Source organism: Pongo abelii, chromosome 5 (genome assembly GCF_028885655.2).
Source record: "Pongo abelii isolate AG06213 chromosome 5, NHGRI_mPonAbe1-v2.0_pri, whole genome shotgun sequence".
Lineage (NCBI taxonomy): Eukaryota > Metazoa > Chordata > Mammalia > Primates > Hominidae > Pongo > Pongo abelii.
Genome location: NC_071990.2, coordinates 68,451,352 through 68,477,407, shown reverse-complemented (window position 1 = coordinate 68,477,407; position 26,056 = coordinate 68,451,352).

Sequence of the window (26,056 nt, the reverse complement as noted above, 5' to 3'; positions counted from 1 at the left end):
TTAAATATGCATCTCCTACTTATCAATTTCAATAGAGAAAAGGGGCTTTTATGGCATCGACCCTGAGACGTAAGCCGGTGAGCTCAGTTACCATTGAATATTTATATGCATAGTATGAAAACATCATACAGACACAATACACAGCACCCAGAACTCAATTTCTTTATGACACTAATGACCTGTATTTAAATGTATTCCTAGGCTCTCTGTGATCACAAGCCTTCGGTGACACACTGTTAAAACAAACAAATCACATGAACAATATATAACTCATTCATTATTAAAATGCCTCTAAGAGAACAAAGTTATTATCCTTTCACAATAGCAATATATTACATCCAGATGTATAACAAAACCATATTCTCTTAAGACCACTATTAGAATATTTTTATAGAAAGAACAATTTCCATTGCATTTCAGCTAAATAAAATGAAGTTGATATTATTCATAAAAGCCAGTTGTAGACATTTTTTGAGATACCTGAATTCTGAAGTGAATATGTACTTGTTCATTCCATATCTATTACTTAGGCATCTATTCATTTCTATTTTTTCCCTTTCATGCCAGATGGGCTAATTGGCTCTTCAGCATTTATTTAAAAAAATACTATGTGGGCAGAATGTTAGTGTCTTGGCAGAGTATGATAGGACATATAGTTGAAAGGGAATTTTATTCAGGACAAACTGCCTCCTGTTTGCACATAAAATAATTTTAATACACACTTTATGTTTAATGAAACATAATTTGACACAGAAACTCTCTGATTATAAGATTGAAATGATAAATTTTTTGTCCGATTAAATAGGGCTAATTTTGGAAAATATAAACTTTCCAGTAAGTTATAACTTACTTGTGTTATTTTGGATAGCTTGAGATAACTGAAATTAGAGGTTAACTAAACTCTTAATATAGTATGCATAATGGTTCTGAGTTCTTTTATTCTTTTATCTTTGATATCATGACCTGCTAAATGAAGGACAAAAACTGCGTTTAGAAATGTCAGAAACAGCGTTAGCAAAATTTACTATCCATTCACATTTTAAGTGCTACATTTACCTGCATATCTTCCATTCTGTCATTTTAAGCTCATCAATCAAATTTTATCATTTTTTCTCCCTCTTATTATACATCTCATATTATTATTTCATCATCAGTGCTTTCCACTGTAAATGCTATTTAATCATGTTTATGAAACCAACAGGGTTAATCCTAGCTGTGTCTATAGACCAAGATAGAAAACTTTCCTCCATTATGCAAAAAGAAAATTGTCTATATTATTAAAAAACAATGTCTTTATATAAATGGCATAAATATGTGGTACCCATGAAAATATCCCTCTCAGGCTTCATAGTAGTGCTTGCATAGTTGACTGATGGCCTCAGCTGCTGCACTCTAAATTCCACTGCCACATTGATGTTGAGGCCATACTTCTCAAGGGCTGCTCTCGGGCAGTGAATGTTTGTAGATGGTGAAATGCTTTGAATATTTGTTCCTTCCAAAACTTATGTTGACATTTATTCCCCAATGAGAGGTGGGGCCTTAAAAGGGTGATGGGGTAAGGAGGGCTCTACCTTCATGAATAGATTACTCCATTAATGGGTTACTGAATTAATGGATTAATCCATGCATGGGTTATTGGATTACTGGATTACTGAGTTAATGAATGAATAGATTATCATGGGAGTCAAATTAGTGGTTTTATAAGAAAAGGAAGTAAAATATGAGCTAGGATGCTTAGTCCCTTCCTCATGCAATACCCTGTGCTTCTTTGGGACTCTACAGAAAGTCCCTACAGCAAGAAGGATCTCATAAATTGCAACCTGAATTTCTCATTCCAATAACTGTAAGAAGTAAATTTCTTTTCTTTACAAATTATGCAGTTTCAGGTATTCTGTTATAAGCAAAGAAAATGGACTAAAACAGATGGCATACTAAGGTAGGCTAGTTTCTGTGAGACACAGAACTCCTCTGATGGACAACTTTGGCTTAGAGACTTGGCATTGCAGAACATTTCTTAGAAATGCACTGCAGTCTGAGTCTTCCATGAAGCCTTTTTTCTTCTTCTTTTCTCTTGTCAATGAACAGACCTGTAACAGAATCTAATGGCTCTCACAGCATTCATTATGTACCTCCCTATTTTCCCTCACTAGCATTTCATCCAAAAAAATCTTGTACATATAATCCTGTCTTGTCGTCTACTTTTGGGAGGACCCAGAAAAACACAAGTGGATATGTGAAAACAGATATTAAGATTGGAATTTGGGACCAGCTCACTTATTAGCCAACAGGCAAAAAGAACACCATTTAAGTTGTTAGGTGAGGCAGGAGAGTCTCTTGCCTAAAGTAGGGCCCCAGTTGCTAAAAATTTTACCAAAGGTGCCTTGGAAAATATTCAGGTTGAGGGGAATGTTCTCACAAGTGTGATCATTTGGGCGTTTGAATGATAATTGGGTAAGCAATGCTTATAGCTACAGTGGAGTTAGCTGACTACCAAGTTGTCTTTAACCTCTTCCCTTCAAAAACTAAGAACTGAGGGTCACTTACAATCAGATAATGGCTACTTGTGTGAGAGTAAGGAGTTCCCCATGGTAGCTTACAAAACAGGCCTTATTTCTCCCCAGAGAGGAGCTGACAATGCTGAGCAACAGGATGTAAATACAATAGAGTTGCAAAGCTCAAGAGATATTTGAGTGTTCAGCCACTAGGATATCTTGAAGCACAGAAAGCATACCAACAGTTACTAGGAATAAGTGGGTCTACTCTTGCAGACCCAGAACATTCACGGGGATCTGCATACAGCATGCTCAGAGGCATCCCTTTAGATAAACCCATTCCATGTTTTACAACCCCAGGTTTTCTCTACCAGACTATCATCCTATGCTCCAAGACACCGCAGAGGCCTCTTCCAGCAGGAAACAAGTACATCGTTTTATCACCTCAAGACCTTTCTCAACCTCTTCTCTTAGCTCTCAGGCTGAAAAGTAGGAGTAAGTTTAAGCATAACTCACCTGGGAACATTACGGTCCTGAAAACGATTATGTTCTAAAAGGATTGTAAGAATTTGGTAACATGTACAAGCAAAAATCAAAGCAGTAATATTGGGATTGGGTTATGAGATTGCTTGACCAAAGAAAGCCTAAATATTTGAATAAGCCAGAATGTATTAGGTTTGGGGTACTTTCTCAAGATACAGAATTTGACATTATGGAAAAGTTTCCTGGGGGTGGGTCAAACTTGCTGCTGTGGTGGTAGCTCTTTGAAATCTGGAGGAGATACTGGCAAAGCCTAAAGTAGTGGAAATGCCCGAGTTGTCCTAGAAGGTAGTAAAGGGAAAATTAGAGAGGCTGAGGAAATCGGGCAATTGGGAATGGACGTTAGGCTAGAAAACTCATCGGAAGATTATATCACATGGGAGGGCCCAAAGAACACAACATTCATCAAGACCACTAGAAAAGTGCTAGTGAGGGGGCACCAGCATCCCTGAGATGCTGTCGTGTGTCTCTTCTGCAGTACAGTACTGACAATGGGACAAATAGTCAGAGCTGGGCTAATTAATACCCATATGGATAATATAGCCCTGTAGCAACACAAGCTAGGGAGCATCAGCTTAACACAGGGAAGCAGGAGGCTACAATTACCTAAAAGACTGGCAAAGTCAGAGGACCAAGCAAGGGATCTTAACCTTCAGCTAGTTGTAGAGATGGCTAGAAGAGCTTGGTGTTCCTAAGGACAAAATAAATGAGATTAATATTTATAACATTAAAAATAACAAAAAGTCAAGAAGCAAAAAGTAAAAGTATAGTGATGAAAATACCAATAATATGTGCAATCTCTTGTCAAGTTTCTAATACTGAGGTAGTTTTCAAATCAGAAATCCACTGGGTCACTAGGTGATATTACACAACTATGCTATTGCGAGCATATACTACACTAGGAGAAGGGGGACATGGAGACATTTTGAGAGTTATTAGATAAAAGGTCTGAGCTGACATTGGTACCTGCAGACGCAAAGCATCATTATTTCACTTCCACCCATATTAGCGTGAGCTTATAGGATCCAGACAATAACTGGAATCTTAACTCCTGACCAAAGACCAACTCGCAATATCCTCACTGGATTCATGAACCTGCACCAGGATAGTTTTCCCATTTTTAAAGGATATAATTAGAATTTATATACTTGGCGATTGGAGTAGCCCCCACATGATTCCCCTGACTTATGAGGTAAGAGTGATCATAGTGGGAAAGTTGGATGAAAAACCTCTCAAACTGCCCTATCCAAGATAGTAAATCAAAAACAATATTAACTCCTGGAAATGGGAAAAAATTGAGGTAAGTAACTCTATTATATTGCACAAGCATGCAGGATTTGTGGTTCCTATCACGTTATATCTTTATGAAATATACCGGTCTTGCCCTACAGAAACCGGATGAACCTGGGAGAATGACTGTAGACTCTCACAGCATCAATTAAATAGTGGCCTTTGTCCCAGTTGTTGTGCTAAACATGGTATCATTTTAGAGCAGATTAATAAGATCTCAGGTACGTGAGATATGGCCAGTGATTTGCAATTATATTCCTATATTCTATTCCTATAGAGTATACTTGTGTACTCGATTCTAATGAGAAAGGAGTATCACAAATAACATACATTTAAGTGAAACACAAAAGAATATTTATTTACAGTTTTACCGCATGTCTAAGCAAATTCTCCCTCCCTATGTCATAATATAATCTGGAAGGATCTGGACTGCCTGGACATACTGCAGAATATCATACTGGCATTGATGGTATCATGCTAAGTGGATGGGGCAAAAAATATATGTATTGGTGCAAGGATTCCTTAACATACAGTAGCTCCAAAAGGTGAGAGATAAACTCTATGAAGATTCAGGGATTACCTATTTTCAGTAATGTGTTTAGGAGGTCGAACGGTCAAGGGATGCCAGGATACCACAGTCAAAGCAAAAGAGAAATTGCTTTGTATGTATCTTCTACCAAAAAGAAGGAAACACAGAATCTCATTGGACTATTTGGGTTCTAGAGATAACACATTCTATGTGTAGATATGTGGCTCTAGCCTACATTCTGGGTAGCACAGAAGTCTGCCAGCTTCCAGTGAAATCTGGAGGAGGAAAGGGTTTCTAGTGAAGTCTGGAGGAGGAAAGGCTCTGCTGCGGGTACAGTTGCAACACAATAAACCTGTTGCTTGGACCATATTTCTGGCTTGGGAAATGTCAGTGGTGGAAAAATACATGGTATACATTTTATGGCAAGCTCATACCCATGGACATAGAGGAGATCACATAGAGGAAATGACCAACAATAACAACAACAACAAAAAAACATGTTGAGTTTAGATATGGTTTCAATGCAAACTATAAGTGGACGGTGGTTGCATTGTAACACTATTCAGGGGTGGTTTTGAAAAGACATTGGAAGCTGAGCAGTAGCATTTGCCTGTAATTCTAGCTACCCAGGATGCTAAGGCAAGAGGATTGCCTGAACCCAAGAGTTTAGGGCTATAGTATGCTATGATCACATTTGTGAATAATCACTCCACTCTAGCCTGGGCAACATAATGAGACCCCATCTCTCAAACAAACAAACACACAAACAAAACACAGTATAAAATGGTGAGGAGGGAAAATTTTTTCCATGCAGTAGATTCGCAACCGAGCTACTAGGAAACTGTTTATTCAGTTTGTGTGGAAAGAGAAGTGGCCTGAAGTTTGTGTGTGTGTGTGTGTGTGTGTGTGTGTGTGTTTAGGAAGTGGGTAATGGTATGGTCACCTAGTTAGGGGTGTGGAAGAATAAAACCTGGAAATTCAAAAGCAAGGAGGTCTGAGGGAGAGGCATAAAAATGAATGTATAGAAGTGAACATAACATATGAATATTTTTGTTTCACGTGTTAACACCCACACAAAGCATCCATTCACTGTGGAGAAGGCACTAGACAACCTTCTAGTGGAGAAGGCAGTAGACAAAATGACTGAGTCAGTTGACATTATTAACCCTTTATCATTGCTCCAAAATGGATATGATGGGTGTATGAGCATAATGGCTACAGTGGCAGAGATGGCTGGCGCCTAGCATTAGCCGAATAGCATGGCCTCCAACTTACCAAGGTTGATACAACTTCACGGAAACAGAGAAATATGCTCTTCCAACGGAGACCAACCAGCTATTTAAACCACCTTTATTGTACTCCTTCCCTTCTGGAAAGGCCATCAGTTTGTCCTAAGGATAGACACCTATTCCGGGTATTGATTTGCCTTTCCTACTAAGCTTCAGCCATCACTGCTGTGTAGGTACTTATAGAATGTATGATACAGAAGCATATCATACCATCTAACCAGGAGACAGACTTTGCAGTGAAAGACATGCATGAAACAGACAAAAACCATAAGATCCACTAGCTGTGTTGTATATCTCCCTATGCAGAAGCAGTCTCTCTCACACAATTCTAGGAAAGCCTTTTACAGCTGAAGCACCAGTTCAGAGGCAACATGCTGAAAGGATGGGTGCCACCCTTCAGGATGCAGTATATGCATGAAATTAGATATCTCTATATGGTACATTGTTCCCAATAGAAAGAATATATAATCTGGTAATTAAGGGGGAAAGTGCTAGTGTTTGCAATTACCATCACTTCCAATGATTCACTGGAAGATTTTGTTCTTCCTGCCCCTCAAATCTGGTCCCTATAGTTACCTTCCTGACAGCAGACACAGTACAGTACCTATAGAATTATACATCACCATGCTGCCAGGGCACTTTGGACACATGTTCCTAGAGATTTGGAGACAAGAAGAGAAGTCATCATCTGGCAGGAGTAATCAACCCTCATTTACAAGAGTATGTAGGACTGCTTTTCACAGTAGGAACAATAATAAGGATATTTGGAACCCAGATGATTCACATCTATATGCCCTGCAACTCCCTCTCCCCATTATACCTGTGAACAAATTCATACAGAAATCCCAACCAGAAAAAAAAATATGTTATCCGAGAGTTTCAACCTCTGAGAAATAGAAGAATTATGGAGGAAATAGAGAAGGAGTTGCTGGTCTGAGATCAACTGCAGCCAAAGGGCTGTAGTTTATCCTGTCATTTCTTTTCTTATTTCTTCTTAGAAAGAGAGGCCCTGGGGGATCATGGAGTAGGTGGCCCTGAACTTGTTTGAGATAAGAAGTGTAGTATGGTGACAATGGAAGTATACCATTCAAATCTCCTGTAAAAATCATAATTGACACTCTGAAGGTGTGTTAGCCTTCTGTGGGCACTTTTCATTTTTCCTCCCTGCCATTTCCCTCAGTAAACCTCTTGCACAGCTAATACCGTCTTGGTTTTGCTTCTTGGAGGGCCTATGCTATACTTTGATAGTCATTCAAGTATTTGTTAGAATTTCTTTACTTATTTTTTAGTTTTTTCATATCTCTATTTTTCTTTTTTTTTCACATTTCTGAGTCTATAGTCCCCTTAAGTATTTAAACTAATCATGTAAATACATAATTCTTGTTCCCTTCAGTGCCTCAACATCTTTCCTAGAACATTCTCAAAATAAATTAATTATAAGATGACCAAATTATGCAATGTCATTGTAAAAATTACATTCAACTTTAAAAGTGATGATAATGTCAATGTACTTTCTTGGCGTCACATGTACTGTTTAATGGTGAGAGTTTCTATTAATGATGGATTTACATGAATGCATTTTAATTTGTAGAGATGGGGTCTCACTATACTGCCCAGACTGGTTTCAAACTCCTGGCCTCAAGAGATCGCCTGCCTTGGCTCCCAAAAATGCTGGAATTACAGGTGTGAACCAACATATATGGGACATGAATTCATTTTTTACATTTGTAACACGTCCGAAATATGAAAAATAAATGTATTTTTTTCCATATTTACATAAATAAAGCAAGGATATTTACATAAATAAAGAGTAATATAAGTCAAGTTTACTTTTGAATTGAGTTAATGGCTTATGGAGGATATGTTCTATCCTTATGTATTATAATTAGATTGTTTTATATTATAAAGTTATTAATATATAGTAAAATATTAACATTTCTAAATATAACTATTTTTAAAAGACATTAATCAAATGTCAGCTATTTGTAGGAATAAATGTCTAAGATGTACATTGGGTTCATTATGGAGAACATATAGTCAAAATAATGAGCCTAGAAGTACTGAAAGGAATAAACAGACCAAGAACAGATATCACATTTGAGGAAAAATGCTTTCATTTGTTATATTTCTTAAAGCAACATTTGCATCATTTATGATCAGTTTAATTAATGGCTCTTCCCTACTTGTCAGAGGCAAGCATACATATATTGTAAATAAATTATTAAGATAAAAATGGCATGGATATTTTAATGGTCTATTAATAAACACCTTTGTTGTGTGATGATGCATGAAACTAGTGTTGAAGTGTTGCCTGCAGTATTAATGGGGTGCTAAAATAAAAACCAGTAATAATGTTATGTTCTTCTAAATAATGTTAAAATTTAGTCAGCACTATGTGATCTGTCCTCTTAAAACAACTGATGCAATTAAACATTACATATTTGTATTATAATAGGTTTTCTATTTTCTTCTACTTTATAAATATATGGTTAAGACAAAGAATATGAAATTATTTTAAGCATATTAAACTTTTCTTTCATATGACAATCAGCATTAACTTTTATTAATCTTTTCATCAAAGTCAGATTATTAAAAATAGTTTTTTATTTGCATGCTTTAAAATACACCTTTAGGCCAGGTGCGGTGGCTCACGCCTGTAATCCCAGCACTTTTGGAGGCTGAGGTGGGAGGATCACTTGAGGCCAGGAGTTGAAGACAGATTGGCAACATGGTGAAACCTCATCTCTACTAAAAATACAAAAATTAGCCAGGTGCAGTGGCGCACCCCTGTCATCCCAGCTACCCAGGAGGCTGAGGCAGGAGAATCGCTTGAACCTGGGAGGTGGAGGCTGCAGTGGGCTGGATCATGCCACTGCACTCCAGCATGGATGATAGAGCGAGACTCAAAATAAAAAAATAAAAAAATAAAATAAAAAACACCTTTAGAACGTGACACAAATCCCATTTGACAATACAATTACATAGTTAAAAAACATGGCCTCAAGACAACATAACATTGACAGACCATGTGCATGTAGGTATCATTATGCCATAGGTTGTTTTTTAAAATTGAAATGAATGGTCTAATAATGTATAAACACTTACCCCTCACACTTGAAGTAACCTCTCACAGCCTGAAGTTCATAAACCATGAATTATTTTGACTTCATTAGCAAAAGTGATATTAATAATGGTAATGGTGTAATTCACAAAACTTATTAGCCACATTCCGTATTCCAAAAGTATGTCCTCAGTGTCTGTACAAAACAACTACATAAATAGTTCAGTACATTAAGTTCAAAATATAAGAAAATTTTGTGGCTCTTTGAATGAACTAATTGGATTCTATTTTGATTTAATGAGTTTTTGAAGTGGTTCTTGTCATTGCATGGGCTCTCAGGTGATCTAACAAAACACCATTTTTAAGTTTGTAATAGCCTTAAAAGATGAATATGAAGTCCTCCTTCTGCTATTCTTTTATTTGTTATTTGTTATGCTCATGAGATTTATGTATGAAACCACTTGGAGCTCAGATGCCATATCTTGTGAACATTAGTAAAATTTTAATAAATAGAGAAGGAAGAACTTTGATTGATGTAGGAAATGTAAATTCAACTTGTGTCGGCTGAGCTTTTTCTTGCATCCAGCTTGGACTGAATGTTTTCCCCTCTTCCAAATGGTTCTTTACCTGCCTCACCCTCTTGTTTTGCTGCCATAAGAGACAGTGAGGTCTACATCATTAATTCTGGAGATGATAATTATCTCCCTATGATTAACTTTACCACTGTCTTAGTGTCCTGGAGTCAATGAAAGGTGAGATAGCGGCAGAGTTTAAACATGGCAACACAGTGTCTTAGTTCATTGTGTGCTGCTGTCACAGAATATCACAGACTGGGTAATTTATATAGAACAGAAATATATTTCTTGCAGTTCTAAAGACTGAGAAATAGAAGATCAACACACCGACATGTTATCTGGGAGGGCCTTCTTGCTGTGTCTTCACATGGCAACAAGTAGAAAGGCAAGCTAGCCAAATGTTATATAAAGCCTCTTCTATGAGGGCTTTAATCCCATACCAGGGAAGAGCACTTATGGCCAAATAACCTCTTAAAGGCCCCATCTTTTCATATAATGATAGAGGAAACACTGGAATTTTGTAGGGGACGTATTCAAACCATAGCAGAGACAATGAGCTGATAATTTGATTTCAAAGGACATGATCACCTCTGCTTTTCAGACTTAATTGCTGTGTTCTTGAGACAATTTGGACTTCTACTTTAGAATATGGAAATAGTTGCTTCTGGCTTTAAAATGAAACCAAGGGGTGAAGTTACCTGGACAACCCCCTAAATACAGATAGAAACAGGAACCTGATAGAAAAAGTACAACTAATTTCAAACCAGCCATGTAATGCTCCTCTGTGCTGTGAAGGAGGTCTAGCTTAAAATGTGATTCCCTTTTCCAAAATCCTCCCCTCAGAGACCTAGTTTGTTGTTTAATTTCCCTCTTTCTTACACTTTTGAATTAGAAACATTTAAATGGCTACTGATTTAGCTTATAAGGAAATATGACTCTCAGACAAACTCCATTCTGGCAATATAGTTTTTATCTCATCATGTTGGTTGGAAAAACAGATAAATGATTGATTTGGGTAGAAATATCACCCTTTCTTCCATTACAAAAAAATAAAATAAAATAAAATAACAATTTTGCAATGCTATGCTGCATCCAATCAAACTTAGGATGAGAAGAATTGAAAACGTATTTCTCCTTTTCATTTTTACAATTTTCATTAATCTATCATCTACATGATGTTTTCCCTCCTTTCTTCTTTATGACATTGAATTAGCATCTGAGAAATTAATTGTCTCACCACTCTGTGCCAGCAGTTCTGTTGTCTGATATTGGCCCCTCTGTCCAAGATTGTTCTACTTACATCACTGAGCAAAGAGCAGCATACATCTTTTCAGTGTTTGCTTCCTGACAGCTCTTGTCTTCAATTATAGCAAGACAGAGCTTTGAGATGCTCTATTAAATAGAATTACTGAGTTTGTTTCTGCTTTTGCAGTACATAAACAAGCCTGAAAAAATATGTATATGCTGAAAATCCTATCTAGTATAATTCCCAGGTATGTTGTCCCAAATGATTTGCTTTAGAATTGTGAATTCAGTTTCTGTGGGGTAGGGACATAACCTGAGGTTCAAATACAAATTGATGATGTGAGAAATAAAATTGTTGCCTTAATGAATCAATACAAAGACACTGTCTTAATTTGAGCAATAGGAATCTGTTATTATGGGACTGAATGAAAATTGGAAAACTAGGGCAGGAGGTAGAACTTTAAGCCATGGAAACAAAAACTAAATCTGGCTAAAATTCAGCCACAAGCAATAAAATTCAGCCTCAAAGTCCTCTTGACTTTATTCTTCTTGCTGTAAACCTTTCCTGGGGGTAAAGTAGGTAGAAAAACAAATGAAGACACAACATTCTTGGGCAGATGAGTCTATTTAGTTAATTAATAATCCAATTTTTACCAAGAGACAAAACAAATGAGATGTTTGGCTTTTACTTTCCCCAGTATTAAAAATATAGCTTAAGAAATTTAAAAGAAGAATCTAAAATTTGGTGCTGTGTTACTAGTAATTACAGGATGTACTATTATTTTGTTTGATTTCGTCTTTTTGTTTTGTTTTTAGAAACAGTACAAAAAGTAAAATTTTACTTTATATTTTGGAAAAGTAAATTTTTTTACAGTGACATTTGAACTATGCTAGTCCATGAAATGCAGATCTGTCACTCAACTCCCTGGTTTTCACTCATTTGTGAAAGAGTGATATCTTCTTTACATTATTTTGGAGATAGCAGAGGCTAAGCCAAGTGTGACTTACAAGAACTAGCTATTTTATATGCTACAAGGTGCTGGGGGTGACAGTTTTGAACATTCTGGGCAACATAAATAATACGTAAATAGCTGTACACTCTCCAATAAGCCGTAACTGGAGAGGTTTTCCATAAACAATAAAACTAATGTAGTATTATTGCCTGATGCAGAATAAGAAATATGTGATTGTCCTAATATGCCTCTTGGGCTTTTTTAGTTCACTAAAATGTTTTTAATGATTCAAAATTATCTCAGCTGAAAATTATCTGCTGCTCCATAAGGTAGAAGAAAAGTTATTTTCTGACATTTCTCCCTTTCTCTGTTTTGTCTTTTTTTTTTATTGGCCAAGTAGTGTACTCTTTAAAGAGATAAAGCTGATGGGTAAATTGGAGGAAGAGTTTCTTGAAGCTGGCAGTAACGAAGGAAGCTCTGTCTCTGAACTTAGATTTAGAAAGAGTGATTCTTGTGCTTCCATTCGCATAAAAGAGATTGGTTGACAATTAAATCAATCTATTCCTTGAAGAACAATAAGGATGCTTAATCCGAAGCAGGTTTTTCAAAGATTTATCAAATAAGAATCTATTCAGACTTAATGGGATTGTATGAAGACTAGTGAGATAGTATACTTTAACACTGTTAGATTCCTCAGGAAGGAGCATATTGAAGTGAGTGAAAGTACTATTATTCTGAAGTCATAGAATGCCATAAAGCTAAAATATCATTTCTCAAAACCACTTATTGCAAACTGTGAAACTATAAGCACAGCCATTTCTACACTTTCTTTTTAAATCCAAGGAAAGTGCAGCCAACTAACTACTATTTAATAAAAGTAATAGAAGCTCTCTCTTTTGCAGAAAACATTTTTTATCTACCAAGTGCAGAGAAGGAATATTAATATTGATTCAGACTCAGATATGAATCCTGACCTCAAAAGTACTGAATGTGATTAGCCTGTATGCGCGTTGGCCCCATGGATTATGAATTCTGACTTTTTTCCTTGATGATGACATTTTAAATAAAAGCAGTTTGAGCTTTCTATAGTAACACTGAAGCCCTGTATATTTTCAAATGCTTTTGCAACAGACTGTAAAGGACAGAAAACTAGATCTTTATTCATGGTAATTCTGTACAACACTATTCTATGTACCATTAGAATTCATTTCCCCAAAACAATTTTGGTGAAATCAAAGTGGTAGAATATGGTAAATATATGTTTTTTCTTAGCCAACAATATAGATCAGATCCTGAGGGTAAAATGAGGAGATTCATAGATAATGACATACATTACTTCCCTTTTAAAGGAAGCTTTCTGGTCATAACAGCATGTTGATTCTAAAGCATGTGGGTACCAAGTGCAGTTAAAATCAAAGAACTATATATTTCTAAATGCCCTTTATGAATTTAGGTGATTTTAAAATGTAATACTTCTCTAAAATGAGTGATTCTTTGTGATATCAAAAACACAAATTTAAATGACACAGTTTTCAAGTTCGGCCATGTTAATGTTGAAATGATATTTATTACTAGCCAAAATTCTCATTCCAGTTTCAAAAACATCGTGAGCAGATTATTTTTTGTCTTTGACACCTCCCTAAATTTCTTCTTGGTGATGTACAGTCTGTATAGCACATATTGTTTGTTGAAAATGACTCATGCACTCAAATATAAACATAGGCATTTCCTTAAAGTTCACTTTTTTTGGTCTCAAATCAGTTATTCTCTTCCCCCAACCCCATTTTTTTTCTTTCTTTTCCCTTCAGTTCTGTATTTTTCTCATTTCTTTTCTCCCTTGTCTTGTTTCCCTTTCCCACATATATTGACTATTGAGAAATTTAAATTAACCACATTATCACAAAGTAGATCATGGGCCTTTAATGTATAGAGACATACCAGTGTATCATTTAGGTACTTGCTTCCCACTGATGCTGTATTGACTAAAAAGTGCAAAACCAAAGAGAATGACCCATTAAAGAGAGTCAAAAAATATGTACACATTAAAACAAAAATAAATTCAGCCACTTTTACCCCATGAGGATTTGATGAAAATAGAGTATAATTTGAAATGTGGTTCTTAAATTTTTTTAACAAGGTCTATAGTGTTTTCATTACTTCACTTCTCAATTCTCCACACTCTTGAGATGCTGCCCTGGTTACTGTGACCCTAGTAGCTATAAGAAAGAATTATTTTTTTGCTTGTGAATGTGTGTTCTGTGGTGATTTTAATTATTTAAAATTATGTTGCAGAAATAGTTCACCTGTAGAGATTGACCAAGTGTTTGGTTTCAAGAAATGTTCTGGCCCCAAACTCCTTTGGGTTTTGCCTTTTTCAGTTTTTCCTTCATGTAGTAAAATTACTGTATGATTTTTAGAATTTGCATGACTAATTATGCCTTTCAAAGTATCCTCAGCTTCCTTTAGAGGTTTTGATTATTTATGCATTATCATTGGCTTTTGGTGATAAACAGTAAAATTGCTTTATTTTGTAGATCCTTCAGGAAATTATGCTTGATTATATGACCCCACAAAGTATCCCTTATTGTTTATAATTAAGGATTAATGAGAGGAAAATCATAAGAGCCAGCTGGCAGTTGATATAACTAAAGGTGAACGGAGGTAAGGTAGAAAATTGTCACTAGGGGATTGATTCTCTCCTGTGTGCAGTTTAAGATGCCCTCCTGCCTACATCCCTCTTTGTCCCTCTGCCCATTTAACAAACACTGATGGAATAACTGTTATGATAGATCTATACAAGTCAAAGGAAATACAGGAAATATTCATTAGGAGCCCACAAAGCAGACAAATGAACACACAGCTGAGGGATCTGATGGGCACAATTACTGTAAGGAAGATGAAGGGCTTCTGGGTATCTCCTGTGACAGCTAGGACACAAGATGTTGTTGAGTTTCTCTGAGTGCTTTAGAAGCTTCTGAAACGTTCTCTAGGGCAGAGTGGCTGGAATCAGCCCAGTGCAGTATTCAATAAACTAGACAGATATATTTCTTTCACAGATATTAAAATCTGTTAAATTTTGTGCTGCCTTTGATTTTATGTGGCAAAAGCAAATAAAAATTTAGGCACTTGAGGTTATGAAATCATTACATTAATATGGAAGAGACTTTAGTCTGATTAGAACTTATTAGCAAATATCACTTAAAGTGCAACCTATAACATGATACAAAATTTCATAGATATCAAACAATAACAAACTAAGCAGCAAAGTGACATTTTCAAGAAGTTAAATAAATAAATGCTGCCCTATGGTCTATTTTATGAAAGAAAATTACGGGAGAGGGATTTTAAAATAGAATGTCTCTGATAGGTAAAACAGGTATAACCCATAAAAAAGAGAAAACTCATTAAGTAAGGAATTTCAAGAAATAAATATCTTTGTATCTTTCCCAAAAGGAATATGGAGAGACCCTAGTGGAAGGCTAAAATAGAATGCACCGTGAAATTAACTAGTGTGGCTGGAAAAAGAGAAAGTACAGAAAATTAGTTGTGTTAATAACAATAATTAGTTTTAAAGTTATATTCCATATGTACCAGTTTTCAATTTATTTTGCCTAATTTTATTCTGCTTATTATAACCCTGCTGTGGATTACCATCACATTTCTTGTTGGGGAGGCAACTGTCACGTGGAATTGAGGCTATTCATCTCACTTATTGAATCATAACGATTATACCTTCTTAGCAGGAGAGCTGTAGAAGATAGTTGTGTATGAACATTTATATCAAGAAAGATGGACCTAAAATGAGTAGATTTGTAGCCTTAAAGTTATGATTTGATAAACATAAAAACTCAACACATCCAATTCATTAGTGGGATTTCTTGCCACTACCTTTGACCTATATCTAGAATCTGAGCATGTTTTACCATTTCCATCATTGCCACTCAGCAGATACCTGCGGCCACGTCTTAAATATTGCAATCCCCTCTGGACTGGTCATTCTGCTCTCACTCGTATGCCCTTATAGATTGTTCACCCATTAATATGTAAGTCTAAGTACAACATGTGGCCACTTATGCCACTCAGGGTGGAAGCCAAAGTCTTCAGAGTGACCTGGTCCTTTGTCATGTCATGTCATGTCCTCCTTTCCCATTCTCTTTGTTGTTCTGTTCTCTCTAGCAACAAGCTTGTAAAAGATGAAGCAAACTCCTTCCTCAGGACTTTTGAGGCATGCTGTTTCCCTTACCTGTGGTATTCTACTCCCAGATACTTGTTTGTATGCTTCTTTATCTCCTTAAGGCATTTACTTTAATATACTGTTAGTTCCTGGCTGTTAATGCAGTTTAATAATTTTGCTTAATGTTTAATGTTTTATTACTTTCATTAAACTACAGTTACATATGATGATAGAAAATCTAATGATATCATCTTACTAGATCTAATCAATTAAGTTCAGCTTTTAGGATGACTCAAATGGTAAAAAAAGATTGATAACCTTAAACACCCATTCTATGTTCTACTCCATTTATGTATTAATTCCTGAGTTCCTACATATAGAATCAAGACATAAGTAGAATTCAGGATGTCATCATACAAATATGTACAATAATTTTTAAAAGGTTATATTACAAATGTCAATAATTAGTCATATGTATAATTTTAAAACAAATGAGCTGTAATTTTAAAATATATAATCCCTTATAATTTGAAATCAGTACAAAATGATTATGCATTTATGCATGTTATTAAGTTTTTAATCTTATTATACATTTATTTATGAACATCTCAAACTTCCTAAGGCTTCAAGCTGTATAGAAAATAGATTTTTAAGCCAAACTATGCAGTTCAATGCATCCATTAGTGAGAATTTGAGGCTACTAAAATTTTACTCAAAACATTTTTTGTTGCCTAAGTTTTTATTTGTACTTTTTTAGGTAACATGTATAATTTCCTTAATTTAGGGGAGGAAGACAATATGTGATATAAATATAGGTAGTGGTCATTAAAATCTCCAAATACTAATTTTCAGTTTTAACAAATTCTTTGCCTTCAAAGTTCAGTTTTTTTAATCCTAAATATGCCCTTTCTTTAGCTGTTACATGTACAGGCAACATGAAAAAACATGTTTTAACTAATGTAGTCAATTGTTCCTACTAACTAACATGTAAACGTAGTCATCTTATTATAAGCTGCCATCAATAAAAAAACTTCAGGTCGACATTGTCTACTATATTTTTAAATTTATTTTTATTGTACATATTTAAGAAGTACATGATGTTTTAATGCACACATGTAGTGAAATAATTACTGCAAACACTTTTACATATCCTACTGTATTTTTTGAGCAGTTCTCAGGTCTCATATATATCTGTGTTAAATGAAAGGGGAAAATAAAAGTGATCTCTGTGTGAACACACAAAAATATAAAACCCTTCACTATTCTCCCATAGTCAAAGTCCCTTGGTGATTTTCTCTGAAGGCTTGACTCACATCACCTGATATACAAGGGCATTTATATTTCTAGTCATATTTCTTGGCACTTTCAGAAATTATAGTAAATGTTTCTCGTTTATTCCAGAAAAAACACCATTCATATTTTAACCATTTTTTAAACTGTTGAGTTTTTATTTTCACACTTCTTGCACTTACTGCTTTATTGTTTTAATGCACATTTGGTGTAAATATCGTATTTAAATGGAATAGGTAATACTGTTCAAGCATGCTGTTATCATAGTTTTTTTCTCTGTATTTTTGGAATTTTTGCATTCATAGGTACAAACCATATTTAAATTTATTGTATTATAGAATTCAAATTAATTTAATATTTTCTTAACCCAACCATCTTTTGTTTCTCAAAAGATTTGAGCTATTTTTCAAACAGGTTTGATTGACTATAACCCCACTTGCTTTTTCTCTGAACAAATTGAATTTTTAAAAATTCATAGGGGAATGGCCTTTTATTCTTTATTCATTAATTATGAAAAGTAAAAGTATTATCTTTATGATAGTGATCCATAAAACTTTGGGTAAAATTGTAAATGAATCTTCAAGTGAAATAAGATACAAATATTTGAGTGTATAATTGAAACCTATAGTGAAATAGACTTTGACATAAAGGAATTTTTTTTGTTGTTGGTACGAGAACACCAAACCAAACCAAACCTAAACAAACAACAAAAAAAGAGACTATACAACATTGGATCTATATTCAAACATGTTACCCCATTATTCTGTTATATTAATGCTGTTTAATATAGTCCCAGAACATTGAGGCAAATAAGTGTAGAACTCAAGTAGACAGAAAAAAAAAAAATGTCTGTACCCTTTACTAGTCCTTTTCTAAAATTAACTCTGAATATTCAGACTTAACTCATATATAATACTTCTGGAAATATTTGTTTTTTTTGAGACTGTTAGGCAAATGATTAGGTATGTTAGATTTCATAGAATAATATCAAAATAATAAAACAGCATAAGGAAAATCACATAATTTAAATATGTTAACATGAAATTAAAACTTTTTATTAGTTGCTATCTCATTTACAACTAAAGATGCTTTTATTAGTTGCTATCTCATTTACAATTAAAGATGCCATGAACACACAGGGAATGTGGATACATGAACTGTATTTCATGAGCTTTAAATCATTCAAAAGAAAACTGTAACATTATATATATATATAAAATATATGTGCTCATTTAAGTCAGAATATATATATATATATATATATATATATATACACACACACATATATTCTGACTTAAATGAGCATCACTCTCAGTTGGTAAATTAGTATTTTCAATATTTACTCAGTACATTTTTTTAAAATGGCTTTAAAACTTGTTCCTAACTTCAAATATAATAATAAAAATAGAATAATTGTTATCATGGTGCAATTATGGGTGTTTCCTTTTTTTCTTCAAAGTTTTATCTAAATATGTTTTCACAGTCTTAATTAATAATAAAGAATGACTGAGAGGTTGGGCAACTGGGGAAGGTTGTTATGTTCAATTACTTACTCATTTGAATCAATGGTATTAAAAGATTGTGTGTCAGTATTCCAAATCAGAACAGCTTTATCCACAAAGCAGAAAGTGAGCATAAACTCCTTCACATTCATTTTTACCTTTCTCCAACCTAAAACGCCCCACCATTACACTTCCTCTTTTATTCTTCCTAAAAGAACATTTATTCACACCTAAATGGGGATAATAACAGTAATAGCAATTTTTTTTTTTTGAGACAGTCTAGCTCTGTCGGCCAGGCTGGAATGCAGTGGAGCAATCTCGGCTCACTGCAACTTCTGCCTCCTGGGTTCAAGCAATTCTCTGCCTCAGCCTCCCGAGTAGCTGATATTACAAGTGCCCACCACCACACCTGGCTAATTTTTGCATTTTTAGTAGAGACGGGATTTCACCATCTTGGCTAGGCTGGTCTTGAACTCCTGACCTCATTATCTGCCTGCCTCAGCCTCCCAAAGTGCTGGGATTACAGGCATGAGCCACCTTGAACGGCCAATAGCAAATATTTTTATAACATTTATTATATTACAGACCCACTGTAAAAGCATTGCATGAATTCGCTCCTTCAGCCTTCACATTAGTCCTAAGGTGCTGGCTTTGTTATTTTCTCCATTTTTCAGACGAGAAAAAAAAGGCACAGAAATGTTTTGTAAGTTGCATAACGTCACCTATCCTTTCAAGAGGAAAGATGACTTGAACCCAGCCAGTCTGGTTCCACAGTGCCTGCTCTTAATCACGATATCAGTACTTCCCAAGTGCATTACCCCCAGATCTTACTGAAATGTAGACGCTAATGAACAGATCTGTGCTAGAAGCTCCCCTCGTGCATTTCTAATAAACTCCCCGGTGCTGCTGCTGCTCTGCAGACCAGAAGTTAAGCAGCAAAGCATTACGCTATGCTATCTCCGTATGTTAGGCATGGGTAGAACAAATGTGCAATAAGAAAGGACCCTTTTCTGTCATGTAGGCTTTCCATGGCATTGTGCTCCTCAGTGCAATCTATGTATAATCTGTTAACACTATTTGGAAAACAAATAAACAAAAATTTGCCTTCAAAACAGAAACTAAAGCAAGCAGATGGTTTGAGGTGCCTGGGATTTAGGCAAGATACATCTGTCCTCATTGCACTTGGTGTATTAGCACGTTGTCCTATAGTTAGTTCATTTTAGTTTTTGAGGAAAAAGAGTACTCTCAATATGGACTACAGGCATAGTCTATGTCCATGTATGCTTTTGAAAGTTTTTGTTAGGCAAATGATTGGAAGAGTTTAATGTTATTATAAGACAACCTTCAAAGCCAGCCGTGAGATTATATAAAATGTCCTGTGTCTTATCTCTTCTAGGCTCTCTTTTAAATAATTCAAAATTTTCTCTAAAATGAACTTTTATATTCTTCCTAGGAATTTGGAATTTCTTTAAGGCTATGCTAGTGTAGCAGAATTTTTTTTCTGGAAAGTGTATATTTTTTAATAATTTTGGGGATATGTGTAAATAATTTAAATCACCTTCCTTTAACATCCAAAAAGCCACAGGAAAAGGATTTAGCTGAAATATTTATATCCTTTTTTAAAAAAGATTGCTTCCATTTAGAGGGGGTGATTTTTAGCCTTGTCCTATTCTAGGCTTTGGCTTTTTGACAGTCTTTTTATTGATTCGTTGGGATCTTTCAGCATTCTTTACAATTTCTCTAAAGCTTTTACTTTAGAGATTTGTTATTTTGACAGGTGATAAGCAGTTCTTAAATTTATTGTATTTTATATTTGATGACCTTGGTTAGCTCTGACACATGCTTCTTTCCCTGATACATTAAGACTTTTTATCTTTGGGTGGTTTTTGCATAATGTGTATGCATTAGCATGCAACTAGCGTGTTCTGACTTCTAAGCAACAGGTAGAGCAATAATATACATTATTAAAGAGTCTCTGGGAAAAGTAGTAAGTTATTTGAAACAATTACAGGTAGTTTACTTTGAAAAGTTAAAGTAGCTGAGATTTTAAATATTAATTTAATGAGTCTTTTCTGATGATGATCAATTCCCAACTCCTTAAGATTAATCAAGTGTCTGTAAGTTTATACTGACTCCCATGAGAAGAGTCAGTCCTCACGGATTCTCAAGGCTCCTTTGCCCATAACATAAAATGTACCTGTACTAATTAAATCTTTTGATTTCAGCATTTTACTGATCAGGTTATGTTTTTATTTCAATTGATTTGAAATTATTTTTGAACCAACTATTCAAACGATTTAAAATGAATACGTTAACCCCATTCAGAATATATTGTTGCTTTTGAAAGTTATTTAAGAAAAAGACAAACATATATAAAATGATACTCAAGTCTAAGTGTATAAGCAATTTCCACCCTGAAATACAGTCAGATTAGGAAAGAAGGCTAGCCATCTCTTAGAGAAGTGTCAGGAAATGAGCTTTCTTGGGAAGGCAGCCGACCTGTTGTGGGTAGTAGCTGTTTCCAAGGTCCACAAGAGGGGAGCTCTGTAGCACAGAGATGGTTGAATACAGGATGAAATTTTAGAACCAAACAGTCTGACAGAGAGGGAGAGCATTTCTCTCCAGCAAGAAAATACGAGGATTTAGAATTGTGAAACGTATAATTAGGATTTTTAAAGTTAAAATATAATGTAAAATGAAAGAAGAAAGTAATTGTGAGGTGAGAGCTACAATTCTATTTAGAAGAAACAGAAGAGTTGGAAGGAAATAGCTACAGCCCGAAAAGGGAAAGCACTGACATTATTCAAGAGAGAGAGAATTAGTAACTGCATTAATGAAATTCCAACAAATTGATTAAGGCGAAATTTTAAAGCACAGCATATCCAACTGTTGGACATAAGGGATCCAGGACATGGCAGACTCTAAAGTAACTTTAAAAATCTCTCCACTTTGGAATAGGAATTATTTTGTCAGTAAAGGAATAAAAAAGAGTATTTACAGGATAAATAGCTATGACATTTATAAGAATGCTTACATTAGAAATAGGCAGAAATATCAGAGCTTCCATTGTAAAGTTTGTGCATCTAAAACTTATCACATTCAACAGAAAGTCTCTACAAGTGCACTTTTTCAAATAAATGCCCTGAAATATTGGTCTTGTTATTCTTCAGTGAAGTGTATAAGCTCCAGTAAAACCCATTTACCCGTTTAATACCTTTTTTGTGATAGCATAACTATATACAACTCTGATTTATAAAAAGAAAAGCTCAAGCTCTTAACTTCTGGAATGAGTTTTCTTCACAGGGAAAGTGCACACATTGAAAGAAATAGAAGAAAATGTTAATATGATGTGAAAATTAGAATCTGAAATACATATCATGGGAGTCAAAGCTTCTCATTTGGTTTTTCTTTGAGTCACATGGAATGATTATGTATTTTTTTAGGCAAAGAAAAAAGACTATTGGAAATTCATTCATTCCCCCGTCCCCACCCCAGACAGACATATCCTCTGAATTTCCTTTTATTTTGGCAGTATGCTGAACTGATATTTATATTATAACCCTGATCTTACTATTGACATTGAAAGTCACAATGAATGCTACAGGTCATCTAAATTACAAATATGTTAATTTTCCTGTTTATCGTCACCTCAACTTTTTGGGTCAGAAAGTTATACACTGATATCCCCACACTCAGGAATTTAGGATATAGAAAATTTTAAGTTATTTGTCCAAAGTCAGTGATAGATGAGGATCTCTAATTTTTATTCTAGAATGTTCTATCTTTTAGTAATGACAAATTTAATATACAAAAAGTAAACAAGAATAAAACACATTTTTAGAGTCCATCTTTCACCCTTAGAATACAATCTCCCTAGATACTGTTAAGACCATGAAAATATTGAGATAGGAACCTTTCAGAAATGATGACAGAAAATTTTTCCAGATCAAGAGATTTGGTAAGAATAGGTTGAAAGATCCCTCCCACTTCTATATTTATGAACACATTGTTTTCACCCTGCATAATTCCTAAGAGTATGGGTAGGCATTATTCAGTACTTATCTTCAATTAAATTGTTAAAAATCCATAGTGTCACATGCACATATTCCAACTTGGTTCTATTGCATGGAAAGGGAATTGTGAAATTGAAGTTTCCATTTCCCTTATTTAAAGTAGATCAATTAGTATTACAACAATGAAGCTTTCACTTAATTTTCAAATATAATCACTGACGTTAAAAATTGCTAAAGTGCCAATTTTTAAAATATTTAACACACATATGCCACTTGCCACTTTATATTACTAAGTAAGATGCATGTTGCCATTTTAATAAAATATTCAAAAATAAACAAGATTTTGAAAGTATCAAAGACAAGTAATATATGAATATTTCTGTAGCTGCATTGAGCAGGGATTTACCTTTTTCTTCTTCTTTTCTTTTTTTTTAATTTATTTTTTGAGATGGAGTCTCATTCTCTTGCCCAAATGTTGCGATGTCTTGCAGTGATGCGATCTCAGCTCACTGCAACTTCCGCCTCCCAGGTTCAAACAATTCTCCTGTATCAGCCTCCAGAGCAGCTGGGACTACAGGCGTGTGCCACCACGCCCAGCTAATTTTTGTATTTTTAGTAGAGATGGGTTTTCATCATATTGGTCAGGCTGGTCTTGAGCTCCTGACCTCAAGTGATCCACCCACCTCGGCTTCCCAATGTGCTGGGATTACAGGAGAGAGAGCCACCAGGACCGGCCACTGATTTACCTTTTCAAGGAGCATGCCATTTCTGTATTTTTACATTAGTTCTAATTTGCGATTTCAATAATCATATTGCTATATAGTAGCTAAGCTGTATTTAAGATTTCTATGCTTGGCACTCTGCTGGCATTTTGCCATGGTTTAACTTACGTAATGTTTATAACAACCTCATGTGATAGCTAAACAATTCTCATATATCACAGAAAAAGAAATTGAGACCACAAGTTAAATAACTTATTAAGGTTACACAGTTTAAAAGATTAGTGCCAGGAATACAACCCAGGTCTTTTTGACTAAAAAAGCAAGTTCTGAATCATTTTGTTCCTACAGTATGGCTCATAAGGTGTTCTATAAGTGTTTCATTTTGTTCTTATTGGGTGTTCTTTAGTAACTCAAACCAACAATCTTCCCATATTTTATAAGTCAATTCTGTATTATTGGTTTAGAGCCAAGCATAATATAGGTTGAAAAAGCATTGATTAATTGTCTATCAAATACAGATTCATCTTTTCTTGCTTACTAATATAACATGATTTCATTAAGAATGGCAATGTGCATAGCTAAAAAGAATATATTTCACAGCATTCCTTGTGGCTAGCAATGGCAAAGTGAGACTATTTTGAACAATCAGATGTAAGCAAAAGTGTTGAGATAGGAATTCTGGAATGGCTTTTTAAGGGAATCATTTCATCTCAAACACACCTTTTTAAATCTTTGCTTTCTTCCTTCATTTAGTTTGAAACAAAAAAATGATTCCCACATATCTGGCAGCCTTTTTGACACAGTGAAGGGAAGAGTAAGTCCACAATGATGGCAAAGCTTAAAGAGCCTGAATGTCTATCTTTGGGTTTCTTTGTTTATGAGAAATAACCAATCCCCATTTTACAGTTGAAAATATTTTCTGTTTCTGGGTGTCTCTTAACAACTGAATATGATTTCTACTTGACACAATATATAAAATTAAACTAATAATAATTGTTCTTGTCCTAGGTAAATTTGATTCAGATTATTTGCTTTCTTAGGCCCTATTAAAATAAAAAATTTAGCCGAATGAAATTTAAGGGAGTTTAATTGTGTAATGAATGATTCACTAATTGGGCAGCCCCTAGAATCACATCAGATTCAGAGAAATTCCAGTGCAGCCACATGGTGGAAAAAAATTTATCGACAGCAAAAGAAAAGTGACATACAGAAAATGAAGGTGAAGAACAGAAACAACTGGATTGGTTACAACTTGGCATTTGCCGTATTTGAACACAGTTTGAACAGTTGGCTACATTTGATTGGCCAAAGCTCAGTGATTGGCAAAGGTGTGAGCTATGGTTGGTTTATACTGCCCCTTATTATAATTCAAGATGTACAGAAAAACCTTTAGGCCAAACTTAAATATGTAAGGGGCAGCTTTAGGCTAAGCTTGATTTAACAGCCCTCAGAGGAAAGTGCAGTCTATGAAAAAATATACTGTTAAGAAGAATGTATTTTTCCAATGGCTAAAGATACATTTGATTTCAAAATTAACAGAATTAAAAAATGATTTTGCAAAGACAGCATGTGGTTTGAAAATTAAACTATTCTAATCACATCATATTTTAATTTTGTAGTCATTTGGTCTTATTTCAATGTAATTTTTACTTTTCAAAAAACTTTTCATCTAATCGCTCTAAGATAAAAAATACATATATAGAGAGGAAATACATAACTAGAGGAAATCTCTTCAGCAATCCTGTATTAGTCTGTTTTCACACTGCTATGATGAAATCTTGAGACTGGGTAATTCATAAAGGAAAGAGGTTTAATTGACTCACAGTTCCACATGGCTGGGGAGGCCTTAGGAGACTTACAATCATGGCAGAAGGGGAAGCAAACACATCCTCCTTCACAATGCAGCAGAAGAAAGAAGTGCAGATTGAAGGGAGAAGAGCCCCTTATAAAACCATAGGATCTCATGAGAATCCACTCACTATCACGAGAACAGCATGTGGGAGCTGCCCTCATGATCCAGTCACCTCCTGCAAGGTCCCTTCCCCAACATGTGGGAATTACAAATCAGATTACAGATCAAGATGAGATTTGGGTTGGGACACAGAGCTAAGATCATATTATTCCAGCGTTTGCCCCTTCCAAATCTCATTTTTCTCACATTTTAAAACACAATCATGTCTTCCCAACAGTCTCCAAAGTCTTAACTTATTCCAGCATTAACTCAAAAGTCCAACTCCAAAGCTCATTTGAGAGAAGGCAAGTCCCATCCACCTAGGAGCCTGTAAAATCATAAGAGTTAGTGACTTCCTGTAAGGTTGGTGAAAAAATAATTGCTGTTTTTGCCATTACTTTGCACCAACTTAATAGATACAATGAGGGTA